The sequence below is a fragment of the Gopherus flavomarginatus genome (genome assembly GCF_025201925.1).
Source record: "Gopherus flavomarginatus isolate rGopFla2 chromosome 13 unlocalized genomic scaffold, rGopFla2.mat.asm SUPER_13_unloc_7, whole genome shotgun sequence".
Lineage (NCBI taxonomy): Eukaryota > Metazoa > Chordata > Testudines > Testudinidae > Gopherus > Gopherus flavomarginatus.
Window position 1 is genome coordinate 319,437 of NW_026114615.1, and position 13,064 is coordinate 332,500.

At 63.7% G+C, this 13,064-nt stretch overlaps 1 non-coding gene across 1 annotated transcript; it reads right to left on the reverse strand.

Annotated features, from left to right (window-relative positions):
- Positions 1–1,341: 1,341 nt before the first annotated feature.
- Positions 1,342–1,460, reverse strand: LOC127041882 (5S ribosomal RNA). Its single transcript, XR_007771743.1, has one exon. It is a non-coding gene; the product is annotated as a 5S ribosomal RNA (ribosomal RNA).
- Between the last annotated feature and the right edge of the window lie 11,604 nt (positions 1,461–13,064).

Below are 13,064 nucleotides of genomic sequence, written 5' to 3' on the forward strand. Positions count from 1 at the left end.
ACTCCCCCTGAGAGTTTGGGAGCGGTGGGTCCTCCGTGGAGGGAGCCCGGGGGAGCCACACACCCGCCGTCCTTACCGCAGGCCAGGCCTCGCCCGGGCCCCCGCGGGGGGACTCGGGGCGGACCTGCGGGCCGAGGCCCCGGCTCAGAGGCCCCGAAGGGGTCCGGCCGAGTCCGCTCGGAGCCCGGGGACTCCCCCTGAGAGTTTGGGAGCGGTGGGTCCTCCGTGGAGGGAGCCGGGGGAAGCCACACACCCGCCGTCCTCAGGCCAGGCCAGGCCCTCGCCCGGGCCGCCGCGGGGGGACTCGGGGCGGACCTGCGGGCCGAGGCCCCGGCTCAGAGGCCCCGAAGGGGTCCGGGCGAGTCCGCCCGCAGCCCGGGGACTCCCCCTGAGAGTTTGAGAGCGGTGGGTCCTCCGTGGAGGGAGCACCGGGGAGCCACACACCCGCCGTCCATAGCGCAGGCCAGGCCTCGCCCGGGCCCCCGCGGGGGGACTCGGGGCGGACCTGCGGGCCGAGGCCCCGGCTCAGAGGCCCCGAAGGGGTCAGGGAGAGTCCGCCCGCAGCCCTGGGACTCCCCCTGAGAGTTTGGGAGCGGTGGGTCCTCCGTGGAGGGAGCCCGGGGGAGCCACACACCCGCCGTCCTTAGCGCAGGCCAGGCCTCGCCCGGGCCGCCGCGAGGGGACTCGGGGCGGACCTGCGGGCCGAGGCCCCGGCTCAGAGGCCCCGAAGGGGTCCGGCCGAGTCCGCTCGGAGCCCGGGGACTCCCCCTGAGAGTTTGGGAGGCCTCGGTCCTCCGTGGAGGGAGCCGGGGGAAGCCACACACCCGCCGTCCTCAGGCCAGGCCAGGCCTCCGCTGGGCCGGTGCGAGGGGACTCGGGGCGGTCCTGGGGGCCGAGGCCCCGGCTCAGAGGCCCCGAAGGAGTACGGGCGAGTCCGCCCGGGACCCCGGGTCCCCCCCTGAGATTTTGGGAGCGGTGAGTCCTCCGTGGTGGGAGCCCGGGGGAGCCACCCACCCGTCGAACTCAAGCCGGGCCAGGCCTCGCCTGCTCTGCCGCGGGGGCGCTCGGGGCGGTCCTGCGAGCCGGGGGCCGGGCTCAGAGGCTCCGTAGGGGTCCGGGCCGGTCCCTCCGGGGCCCCGGGTCTCCCCCTGAAAGTTTGAGAATCCCGGGTCCTCGGTCGAGTCGGCCCCTGGGACCCCGGTCCCCGCCGTCCGTCCCTCCGGTCCCTCGGGCGGGGGGGAACTCGGGGGCGAGGAGGCTGCTTTTCGTCCCCCGCCCCAGTTCCTTCCTCCCTCCCTCCCTGCCCGGAAAAGGAGGGAGCCGGCCGGGACCGGGAAAAGCTGCCTACGGCACCTGGGATTCCCAGGCGGTCACCCATCCAAGTACTAGCCAGGCCCGGGACGGTTTACCTTCCGAGATCGGACGGGATCGGGGGCTTTCGGTCCGGTATGGCCGTAGGCACCCGGCTCCGCGCCTCCTCGTCCGCTTCACGGCCCCCGCCTCCACCGCCGCCGACGCATATGGCCTGCCCGACCGCAACGGTCTCGGGCCAATTTGGGGAGAGAGAGAAGAAACGATGAAGAAGTAGGGAGGGAAAAAAAAATTTCTGCTCCGGGGACCCGGGTGACCTTCCAGCACCGCCTGGAGTCTGTGGGCAAAATTTGGAAAAAAAAAAAAAAAAAAAAAAAAATTAAAATCTTCCAGGTGCCCGATCCAAACGACCGGGTTCAAGTCGCTCTCCGCGGCCGAGGAGGGTGAGCCCCGGGCGGCTTGCCGGGCGGCGGGGACCCGGTCTCGGAGGTCCCGATCCTTTTTTTTTTTTTTTTTTAAATTTACTCCGCCGGGGAACGGGGTTACCTTCCAGCAGTGCCTGGAGCCTCGGGGCAAAATTTGCTAAAATTTCCCATGTGCTCGATCCAAACGCCCGGGGGCAAGTCGTTGTCCGCGGTCGTGGAGGGTGAGCCCTGGGCGTCTTCAAAGTCGTTCCCCAGGCGGCGGTCTCGGCGAAATATTTTTCCAAGTCCCTTCCAGGCCACCAGGTCTACCCGGTTCTCCCTCCGGCGGTCGGGGCTCCGGGGGTACCTGGTGGTCGGTTCGCCCGCCGGCCACCAGGTCCACCCGGTTCACCCTCCGGCGGACGGAGCTCCGGGTTGACCCGGTGGCCGGTCGGAGCTCCGGGGAGACCTCGTGGCCGGTCGGAGAACCGGGTTGACCTGGTGGCCGGTCGGAGCTCCGGGTTGACCTGGTGCCCGGTCGGAGCTCCGGGTTGACCTCGTGGCCGGTCGGAGAACCGGGTTGACCTGGTGGCCGGTCGGAGCTCCGGGTTGACCTCGTGGCCGGTCGGAGAACCGGGTTGACCTGGTGGCCGGTCGGAGCTCCGGGGAGACCTAGTGTCAGGTCGGAGAACCGGGTTGACCTGGTGGCCGGTCGGAGAACCGGGTAGACCTGGTGCCCGTTCGGAGGACCGGGTTGACCTGGTGGCCGGTCGGAGCTGCGGGTTGACCTGGTGGCCGGTCGGAGAACCGGGTTGACCTGGTGGCCGGTCGGAGCTCCGGGTTGACCTGGTGGCCGGTCGGAGAACCGGGTTGACCTGGTGGCCGGTGGGAGCTCCGGGTTGACCTGGTGGCCGGTCGGAGCTCCGGGTTGACCTGGTGGCCGGTCGGAGAACCGGGTTGACCTGGTGGCCGGTCGGAGATCCGGGATGACCTGGTGGCCGGTCGGAGAACCGGGTTGACCTGGTGCCCGGTCGGAGCTCCGGGTTGACCTGGTGGCCCGTTGGAGAACCGGGTTGACCTCGTGGCCCGTTGGAGAACCGGGTTGACCTCGTGGCCGGTTGGAGAACCGGGTAGACCCGGTGGCCGATTGGAGAACCGGGTAGATCCGGTGGCCGATTGGAGAACCGGGTTGACCTGCTGGCCGGTTGGTCCCGAGTTAATCTCACCTTGTTCCACAGGAGGGCAGCATTTCAGCAGGCGCTGACTCCCATCGAACCGATCCAGACGACGGAGGGCAAGTCTCTTTACGCGAACGAGGAGGGTGAGCCCCGGGCGGCTTGCCTGGCGGCGGGGACCCGGTCTCGGAGGACCGGAGCCTTTATTCGAGAATTTTCCCTTTCTTTGCTCCAGGGACAGGGGTGACCTCCCGGCAGTGTCCGGAGTCTCCTTGCACAAAGTGTTATAATCTTCCAAGTGCCCGATCCAAAAGACCGGGGTCAATTCTCCCTCCGCGGCCGAGGAGGGTGAGCCGCAAGCGGCTTGCCTGGAAGCGGCTACCCGGTCACGGTGGTCCCGATCCTTATTTGGAAAAAAAAAATTTTTTTTTGGCTCCAGGGACCGGGGGGACCTTCTAGCAGTGCCCGGAGTCTCCGGTGAAATTTTGTAAAAATTTTCCATGTGCCCGATCCAAACGACCGGGGCGAGTCGCTCTCCGCGGCCGAGGAGGGTGAGCCCTGAGCGGCTTGCCTGGAAGCGGCTACCCGGTCAGGGTGGTCCCGATCCTTATTTGGAAAAAAATTTTTTTTTTGGCTCCAGGGACCGGGGGGACCTTCTAGCAGTGCCCGGAGTATCCGTTGAAATTTTGTAAAAATTTTCCATGTGCCCGATCCAAACGACCGGGGCGGGTCGCTCTCCGCGGCCGAGGAGGGTGAGCCCTGAGCGGCTTGCCTGGAAGCGGCTACCCGGTCACGGTGGTCCCGATCCTTATTTGGAAAAAAAAATTTTTTTTTTGGCTCCAGGGACCGGGGGGACCTTCTAGCAGTGCCCGGAGCCTCCGGTGAAATTTTGTAAAAATTTTCCATGTGCCCGATCCAAACGACCGGGGCGAGTCGCTCTCCGCGGGCGAGGAGGGTGAGCCCCGAGCGGCTTGCCGGGCGGCGGGGACCCGGTCTCGGAAGTCCCGATGGAGACTGGGGAAAAAATTGATTTTCTTCGCTCCGGGGACCGGGGGCACCTTCCTGCGGCGCCGGGAGCCTCTGGGGAAAATTTGGGATCCAAACCCCCTTCCTTGCGAGAGATCCAGTAGACCGGGGTCAAGTCGCTCTCCGCGGCCGAGGAGGGTGAGCCCCGAGCGGCTTGCCGGGCGGCGGGGACCCGGTCTCGGAAGTCCCGATGGAGACTGGGGAAAAAATTGATTTTCTTCGCTCCGGGGACCGGGGGCACCTTCCTGCGGCGCCGGGATGCTCTGGGGAAAATTTGGGATCCAAACACCCTTCCTTGTGAGAGATCCAGGAGACCGGGGTCAAGTCGCCCTCCGCGGCCGAGGAGGGTGAGCCCCGAGCGGCTTGCCGGGCGGCGGGGACCCGGTCTCGGAAGTCCCGACGGAGATTGGGGAAAAAAAGGATTTTCTTCGCTCCGGGGACCGGGGAACCTTCCTGCAGCCCCCGGAAGCTCTGGGGAAAATTTGGGATCCGAACACCCTTCCGTGTGCGAGATCCAAAAGACCGGGGTCGAGTCGCTCTCCGCGGCCGAGGAGGGTGAGCCCTGAGCGGCTTGCCTGGAAGCGGCTACCCGGTCACGGTGGTCCCGATCCTTATTTGGAAAAAAAATTTTTTTTTTGGCTCCAGGGACCGGGGGGACCTTCTAGCAGTGCCCGGAGCCTCCGGTGAAATTTTGTAAAAATTTTCCATGTGCCCGATCCAAACGACCGGGGCGAGTCGCTCTCCGCGGGCGAGGAGGGTGAGCCCCGAGCGGCTTGCCGGGCGGCGGGGACCCGGTCTCGGAGGTCCCGATGGAGACTGGAGAAAAAATTGTTTTTCTTCGCTCCGGGGACCGGGGGCACCTTCCTGCGGCGCCGGGAGCCTCTGGGGAAAATTTGGGATCCAAACCCCCTTCCTTGCGAGAGATCCAGTAGACCGGGGTCAAGTCGCTCTCCGCGGCCGAGGAGGGTGAGCCCCGAGCGGCTTGCCGGGCGGCGGGGACCCGGTCTCGGAAGTCCCGATGGAGACTGGGGAAAAAAATTGATTTTCTTCGCTCCGGGGACCGGGGGCACCTTCCTGCGGCGCCGGGATGCTCTGGGGAAAATTTGGGATCCAAACACCCTTCCTTGTGAGAGATCCAGGAGACCGGGGTCAAGTCGCCCTCCGCGGCCGAGGAGGGTGAGCCCCGAGCGGCTTGCCGGGCGGCGGGGACCCGGTCTCGGAAGTCCCGACGGAGATTGGGGAAAAAAAGGATTTTCTTCGCTCCGGGGACCGGGGGAACCTTCCTGCAGCCCCCGGAAGCTCTGGGGAAAATTTGGGATCCGAACACCCTTCCGTGTGCGAGATCCAAAAGACCGGGGTCGAGTCGCTCTCCGCGGACGAGGAGGGTGAGCCCCGAGCGGCTTGCCTGGAAGCGGCTACCCGGTCAGGGTGGTCCCGATCCTTATTTGGAAAAAAAATTTTTTTTTGGCTCCAGGGACCGGGGGGACCTTCTAGCAGTGCCCGGAGTCTCCGTTGAAATTTTGTAAAAATTTTCCATGTGCCCGATCCAAACGACCGGGGCGGGTCGCTCTCCGCGGCCGAGGAGGGTGAGCCCTGAGCGGCTTGCCTGGAAGCGGCTACCCGGTCACGGTGGTCCCGATCCTTATTTGGAAAAAAAATTTTTTTTTTGGCTCCAGGGACCGGGGGGACCTTCTAGCAGTGCCCGGAGCCTCCGGTGAAATTTTGTAAAAATTTTCCATGTGCCCGATCCAAACGACCGGGGCGAGTCGCTCTCCGCGGCCGAGGAGGGTGAGCCCCCGAGCGGCTTGCCGGGCGGCGGGGACCCGGTCTCGGAAGTCCCGATGGAGACTGGGGAAAAAATTGATTTTCTTCGCTCCGGGGACCGGGGGCACCTTCCTGCGGCGCCGGGAGCCTCTGGGGAAAATTTGGGATCCAAACCCCCTTCCTTGCGAGAGATCCAGTAGACCGGGGTCAAGTCGCTCTCCGCGGCCGAGGAGGGTGAGCCCCGAGCGGCTTGCCGGGCGGCGGGGACCCGGTCTCGGAAGTCCCGATGGAGACTGGGGAAAAAATTGATTTTCTTCGCTCCGGGGACCGGGGGCACCTTCCTGCGGCGCCGGGATGCTCTGGGGAAAATTTGGGATCCAAACACCCTTCCTTGTGAGAGATCCAGGAGACCGGGGTCAAGTCGCCCTCCGCGGCCGAGGAGGGTGAGCCCCGAGCGGCTTGCCGGGCGGCGGGGACCCGGTCTCGGAAGTCCCGACGGAGATTGGGGAAAAAAAGGATTTTCTTCGCTCCGGGGACCGGGGGAACCTTCCTGCAGCCCCCGGAAGCTCTGGGGAAAATTTGGGATCCGAACACCCTTCCGTGTGCGAGATCCAAAAGACCGGGGTCGAGTCGCTCTCCGCGGCCGAGGAGGGTGAGCCCTGAGCGGCTTGCCTGGAAGCGGCTACCCGGTCACGGTGGTCCCGATCCTTATTTGGAAAAAAAATTTTTTTTTTGGCTCCAGGGACCGGGGGGACCTTCTAGCAGTGCCCGGAGCCTCCGGTGAAATTTTGTAAAAATTTTCCATGTGCCCGATCCAAACGACCGGGGCGAGTCGCTCTCCGCGGGCGAGGAGGGTGAGCCCCGAGCGGCTTGCCGGGCGGCGGGGACCCGGTCTCGGAGGTCCCGATGGAGACTGGAGAAAAAATTGTTTTTCTTCGCTCCGGGGACCGGGGGCACCTTCCTGCGGCGCCGGGAGCCTCTGGGGAAAATTTGGGATCCGAACACCCTTCCGTGTGCGAGATCCAATAGACCGGGGTCGAGTCGCCCTCCGCGGCCGAGGAGGGTGAGCCCCGAGCGGCTTGCCGGGCGGCGGGGACCCGGTCTCGGAAGTCCCGATGGAGATTGGAGAAAAAATTGATTTTCTTCGCTCCGGCGACCGGGGGAACCTTCCTGCAGCACCCGGAAGCCCTGGGGAAAATTTGGGATCCAAACACCCTTCCTTGTGAGAGATCCAGGAGACCGGGGTCAAGTCGCCCTCCGCGGCCGAGGAGGGTGAGCCCCGAGCGGCTTGCCGGGCGGCGGGGACCCGGTCTCGGAAGTCCCGATGGAGATTGGAGAAAAAATTGATTTTCTTCGCTCCGGGGACCGGGGGAACCTTCCTGCAGCACCCGGAAGCCCTGGGGAAAATTTGGGATCCAAACACCCTTCCTTGTGAGAGATCCAGGAGACCTGGGTCAAGTCGCCCTCCGCGGGCGAGGAGGGTGAGCCCCGAGCGGCTTGCCGGGCGGCGGGGACCCGGTCTCGGAAGTCTCGGCGGATATTGGGGAAAAAATTGATTTTCTTCGCTCCGGGGACCGGGGGCACCTTCCTGCAGCACCCGGAAGCTCTGGGGAAAATTTGGGATCCAAACACCCTTCCGTGTGCGAGATCCAGGAGACCGGGGTCAAGTCGCTCTCCGCGGCCGAGGAGGGTGAGCCCAGAGCGGCTTGCCTGGAAGCGGCTACCCGGTCACGGTGGTCCCGATCCTTATTTGGAAAAAAAATTTTTATTTTTTTGGCTCCAGGGACCGTGGGGACCTTCTAGCAGTGCCCGGAGCCTCCGGTGAAATTTTGTAAAAATTTTCCATGTGCCCGATCCAAACGACCGGGGTCAAGTCGCTCTCCGCGGCCGGGGAGGGTGAGCCCAGAGCGGCTTGCCGGGCGGCGGGGACCCGGTCTCGGAAGTCCCGATGGAGATTGGAGAAAAAATTGATTTTCTTCGCTCCGGGGACCGGGGGAACCTTCCTGCAGCACCCGGAAGCCCTGGGGAAAATTTGGGATCCAAACACCCTTCCTTGTGAGAGATCCAGGAGACCGGGGTCAAGTCGCCCTCCGCGGCCGAGGAGGGTGAGCCCCGAGCGGCTTGCCGGGCGGCGGGGACCCGGTCTCGGAAGTCCCGATGGAGATTGGAGAAAAAGTTGATTTTCTTCGCTCCGGGTTACCGGGGGCACCTTCCTGCAGCACCCGGAAGCCCTGGGGAAAATTTGGGAGCCAAACCCCCTTCCTTGTGAGAGATCCAGGAGACCGGGGTCAAGTCGCCCTCCGCGGCCGAGGAGGGTGAGCCCCGAGCGGCTTGCCGGGCGGCGGGGACCCGGTCTCGGAAGTCCCGATGGAGATTGGGGAAAAAATTGATTTTCTTCGCTCCGGGGACCGGGGGCACCTTCCTGCGGCGCCGGGAGCCTCTGGGGAAAATTTGGGAGCCAAACCCCCTTCCTTGTGAGAGATCCAGGAGACCGGGGTCAAGTCGCCCTCCGCGGCCGAGGAGGGTGAGCCCCGAGCGGCTTGCCGGGCGGCGGGGACCCGGTCTCGGAAGTCCCGATGGAGATTGGAGAAAAAATTGTTTTCTTCGCTCCGGGGACCGGGGGCACCTTCCTGCGGCGCCGGGAGCCTCTGGGGAAAATTTGGGAGCCAAACCCCCTTCCTTGTGAGAGATCCAGGAGACCGGGGTCAAGTCGCTCTCCGCGGCCGAGGAGGGTGAGCCCAGAGCGGCTTGCCTGGAAGCGGCTACCCGGTCACGGTGGTCCCGATCCTTATTTGGAAAAAAAATTGTTTTTTTGGCTCCAGGGACCGGGGGGACCTTCTAGCAGTGCCCGGAGCCTCCGGTGAAATTTTGTAAAAATTTTCCATGTGCCCGATCCAAACGACCGGGGTCAAGTCGCTCTCCGCGGCCGAGGAGGGTGAGCCCAGAGCGGCTTGCCGGGCGGCGGGGACCCGGTCTCGGAAGTCCCGATGGAGATTGGAGAAAAAATTGATTTTCTTCGCTCCGGGGACCGGGGGCACCTTCCTGCAGCCCCCGGAAGCCCTGGGGAAAATTTGGGATCCAAACACCCTTCCTTGTGAGAGATCCAGGAGACCGGGGTCAAGTCGCCCTCCGCGGGCGAGGAGGGTGAGCCCCGAGCGGCTTGCCGGGCGGCGGGGACCCGGTCTCGGAGGTCCCGATGGAGACTGGAGAAAAAATTGTTTTTCTTCGCTCCGGGGACCGGGGGCACCTTCCTGCGGCGCCGGGAGCCTCTGGGGAAAATTTGGGATCCAAACACCCTTCCTTGTGAGAGATCCAGGAGACCGGGGTCAAGTCGCCCTCCGCGGCCGAGGAGGGTGAGCCCCGAGCGGCTTGCCGGGCGGCGGGGACCCGGTCTCGGAAGTCCCGACGGAGATTGGGGAAAAAATTGATTTTCTTCGCTCCGGGGACCGGGGGAACCTTCCTGCAGCCCCCGGAAGCTCTGGGGAAAATTTGGGATCCGAACACCCTTCCGTGTGTGAGATCCAATAGACCGGGGTCGAGTCGCTCTCCGCGGGCAAGGAGGGTGAGCCCTGAGCGGCTTGCCTGGAAGCGGCTACCCGGTCAGGGTGGTCCCGATCCTTATTTGGAAAAAAAATTTTTTTTTGGCTCCAGGGACCGGGGGGACCTTCTAGCAGTGCCCGGAGTCTCCGGTGAAATTTTGTAAAAATTTTCCATGTGCCCGATCCAAACGACCGGGGCGGGTCGCTCTCCGCGGCCGAGGAGGGTGAGCCCTGAGCGGCTTGCCTGGAAGCGGCTACCCGGTCACGGTGGTCCCGATCCTTATTTGGAAAAAAAATTTTTTTTTTGGCTCCAGGGACCGGGGGGACCTTCTAGCAGTGCCCGGAGCCTCCGGTGAAATTTTGTAAAAATTTTCCATGTGCCCGATCCAAACGACTGGGGCGATTCGCTCTCCGCGGCCGAGGAGGGTGAGCCCCGAGCGTCTTGCCGGGCGGCGGGGACCCGGTCTCGGAAGTCCCGATGGAGACTGGGGAAAAAATTGATTTTCTTCGCTCCGGCGACCGGGGGAACCTTCCTGCAGCACCCGGAAGCCCTGGGGAAAATTTGGGATCCAAACACCCTTCCTTGTGAGAGATCCAGGAGACCGGGGTCAAGTCGCCCTCCGCGGCCGAGGAGGGTGAGCCCCGAGCGGCTTGCCGGGCGGCGGGGACCCGGTCTCCGAAGTCCCGATGGAGATTGGAGAAAAAAATTGATTTTCTTCGCTCCGGGGACCGGGGGCACCTTCCTGCAGCACCCGGAAGCCCTGGGGAAAATTTGGGATCCAAACACCCTTCCTTGTGAGAGATCCAGGAGACCGGGGTCAAGTCGCCCTCCGCGGCCGAGGAGGGTGAGCCCCGAGCGGCTTGCCGGGCGGCGGGGACCCGGTCTCGGAAGTCTCGGCGGATATTGGGGAAAAAATTGATTTTCTTCGCTCCGGGGACCGGGGGCACCTTCCTGCAGCACCCGGAAGCCCTGGGGAAAATTTGGGATCCAAACACCCTTCCTTGTGAGAGATCCAGGAGACCGGGGTCAAGTCGCCCTCCGCGGCCGAGGAGGGTGAGCCCCGAGCGGCTTGCCGGGCGGCGGGGACCCGGTCTCGGAAGTCCCGATGGAGATTGGAGAAAAAATTGTTTTTCTTCGCTCCGGGGACCGGGGGCACCTTCCTGCGGCGCCGGGAGCCTCTGGGGAAAATTTGGGAGCCAAACCCCCTTCCTTGTGAGAGATCCAGGAGACCGGGGTCAAGTCGCCCTCCGCGGCCGAGGAGGGTGAGCCCCGAGCGTCTTGCCGGGCGGCGGGGACCCGGTCTCGGAAGTCCCGATGGAGATTGGGGAAAAAATTGATTTTCTTCGCTCCGGGGACCGGGGGAACCTTCCTGCAGCCCCCGGAAGCTCTGGGGAAAATTTGGGATCCGAACCCCCTTCCGTGTGCGAGATCCAGGAGACCGGGGTCAAGTCGCTCTCCGCGGCCGAGGAGGGTGAGCCCAGAGCGGCTTGCCTGGAAGCGGCTACCCGGTCACGGTGGTCCCGATCCTTATTTGGAAAAAATTTTTATTTTTTGGCTCCAGGGACCGTGGGGACCTTCTAGCAGTGCCCGGAGCCTCCGGTGAAATTTTGTAAAAATTTTCCATGTGCCCGATCCAAACGACCGGGGTCAAGTCGCTCTCCGCGGCCGGGGAGGGTGAGCCCAGAGCGGCTTGCCGGGCGGCGGGGACCCGGTCTCGGAAGTCCCGATGGAGATTGGAGAAAAAATTGATTTTCTTCGCTCCGGGGACCGGGGGAACCTTCCTGCAGCACCCGGAAGCCCTGGGGAAAATTTGGGATCCAAACACCCTTCCTTGTGAGAGATCCAGGAGACCGGGGTCAAGTCGCCCTCCGCGGCCGAGGAGGGTGAGCCCCGAGCGGCTTGCCGGGCGGCGGGGACCCGGTCTCGGAAGTCCCGATGGAGATTGGAGAAAAAGTTGATTTTCTTCGCTCCGGGTTACCGGGGGCACCTTCCTGCAGCACCCGGAAGCCCTGGGGAAAATTTGGGATCCGAACCCCCTTCCTTGTGAGAGATCCAGGAGACCGGGGTCAAGTCGCCCTCCGCGGCCGAGGAGGGTGAGCCCCGAGCGGCTTGCCGGGCGGCGGGGACCCGGTCTCGGAAGTCCCGATGGAGATTGGGGAAAAAATTGATTTTCTTCGCTCCGGGGACCGGGGGAACCTTCCTGCAGCCCCCGGAAGCTCTGGGGAAAATTTGGGATCCGAACCCCCTTCCGTGTGCGAGATCCAGGAGACCGGGGTCAAGTCGCTCTCCGCGGCCGAGGAGGGTGAGCCCAGAGCGTCTTGCCTGGAAGCGGCTACCCGGTCACGGTGGTCCCGATCCTTATTTGGAAAAAAATTTTTTTTTTTGGCTCCAGGGACCGTGGGGACCTTCTAGCAGTGCCCGGAGCCTCCGGTGAAATTTTGTAAAAATTTTCCATGTGCCTGATCCAAACGACCGGGGTCAAGTCGCTCTCCGCGGCCGAGGAGGGTGAGCCCCGAGCGGCTTGCCGGGCGGCGGGGACCCGGTCTCGGAAGTCCCGACGGAGATTGGGGAAAAAATTGATTTTCTTCGCTCCGGGGACCGGGGGAACCTTCCTGCAGCCCCCGGAAGCTCTGGGGAAAATTTGGGATCCGAACACCCTTCCGTGTGCGAGATCCAAAAGACCGGGGTCGAGTCGCTCTCCGCGGCCGAGGAGGGTGAGCCCTGAGCGGCTTGCCTGGAAGCGGCTACCCGGTCAGGGTGGTCCCGATCCTTATTTGGAAAAAAATTTTTTTTTTGGCTCCAGGGACCGGGGGGACCTTCTAGCAGTGCCCGGAGTCTCCGGTGAAATTTTGTAAAAATTTTCCATGTGCCCGATCCAAACGACCGGGGCGGGTCGCTCTCCGCGGCCGAGGAGGGTGAGCCCCGAGCGTCTTGCCGGGCGGCGGGGACCCGGTCTCGGAGGTCCCGATGGAGACTGGAGAAAAAGTTGTTTTTCTTCGCTCCGGGGACCGGTGGCACCTTCCTGCGGCGCCGGGAGCCTCTGTGGAAAATTTGGGATCCAAACACCCTTCCTTGTGAGAGATCCAGGAGACCGGGGTCAAGTCGCCCTCCGCGGCCGAGGAGGGTGAGCCCTGAGCGGCTTGCCTGGAAGCGGCTACCCGGTCACGGTGGTCCCGATCCTTATTTGGAAAAAAAAAATTTTTTTTGGCTCCAGGGACCGGGGGGACCTTCTAGCAGTGCCCGGAGTCTCCGGTGAAATTTTGTAAAAATTTTCCATGTGCCCGATCCAAACGACCGGGGCGAGTCGCTCTCCGCGGCCGAGGAGGGTGAGCCCTGAGCGGCTTGCCTGGAAGCGGCTACCCGGTCACGGTGGTCCCGATCCTTATTTCGAAAAAAAAAATTTTTTTGGCTCCGGCGACCGGGGGGACCTTCTAGCAGTGCCCGGAGTCTCCGGTGAAATTTTGTAAAAATTTTCCATGTGCCCGATCCAAACGACCGGGGCGAGTCGCTCTCCGCGGCCGAGGAGGGTGAGCCGCAAGCGGCTTGCCTGGTTGCGGCTACCCGGTCACGGTGGTCCCGATCCTTATTTCGAAAAAAAAAATTTTTTTTGGCTCCGGCGACCGGGGGGACCTTCTAGCAGTGCCCGGAGTCTCCGGGCAAATTTTGTAAAAATTTTCCACGTGCCCGATCCAAACGACCGGGGCGAGTCGCTCTCCGCGGCCGAGGAGGGTGAGCCCCGAGCGGCTTGCCTGGAAGCGTCTACCCGGTCACTGTGGTCCCGATCCTTATTTCGAAAAAAAATAAAAAAATTGGCTCCGGCTTCCTGGGGGACCTCCCAGCAGTG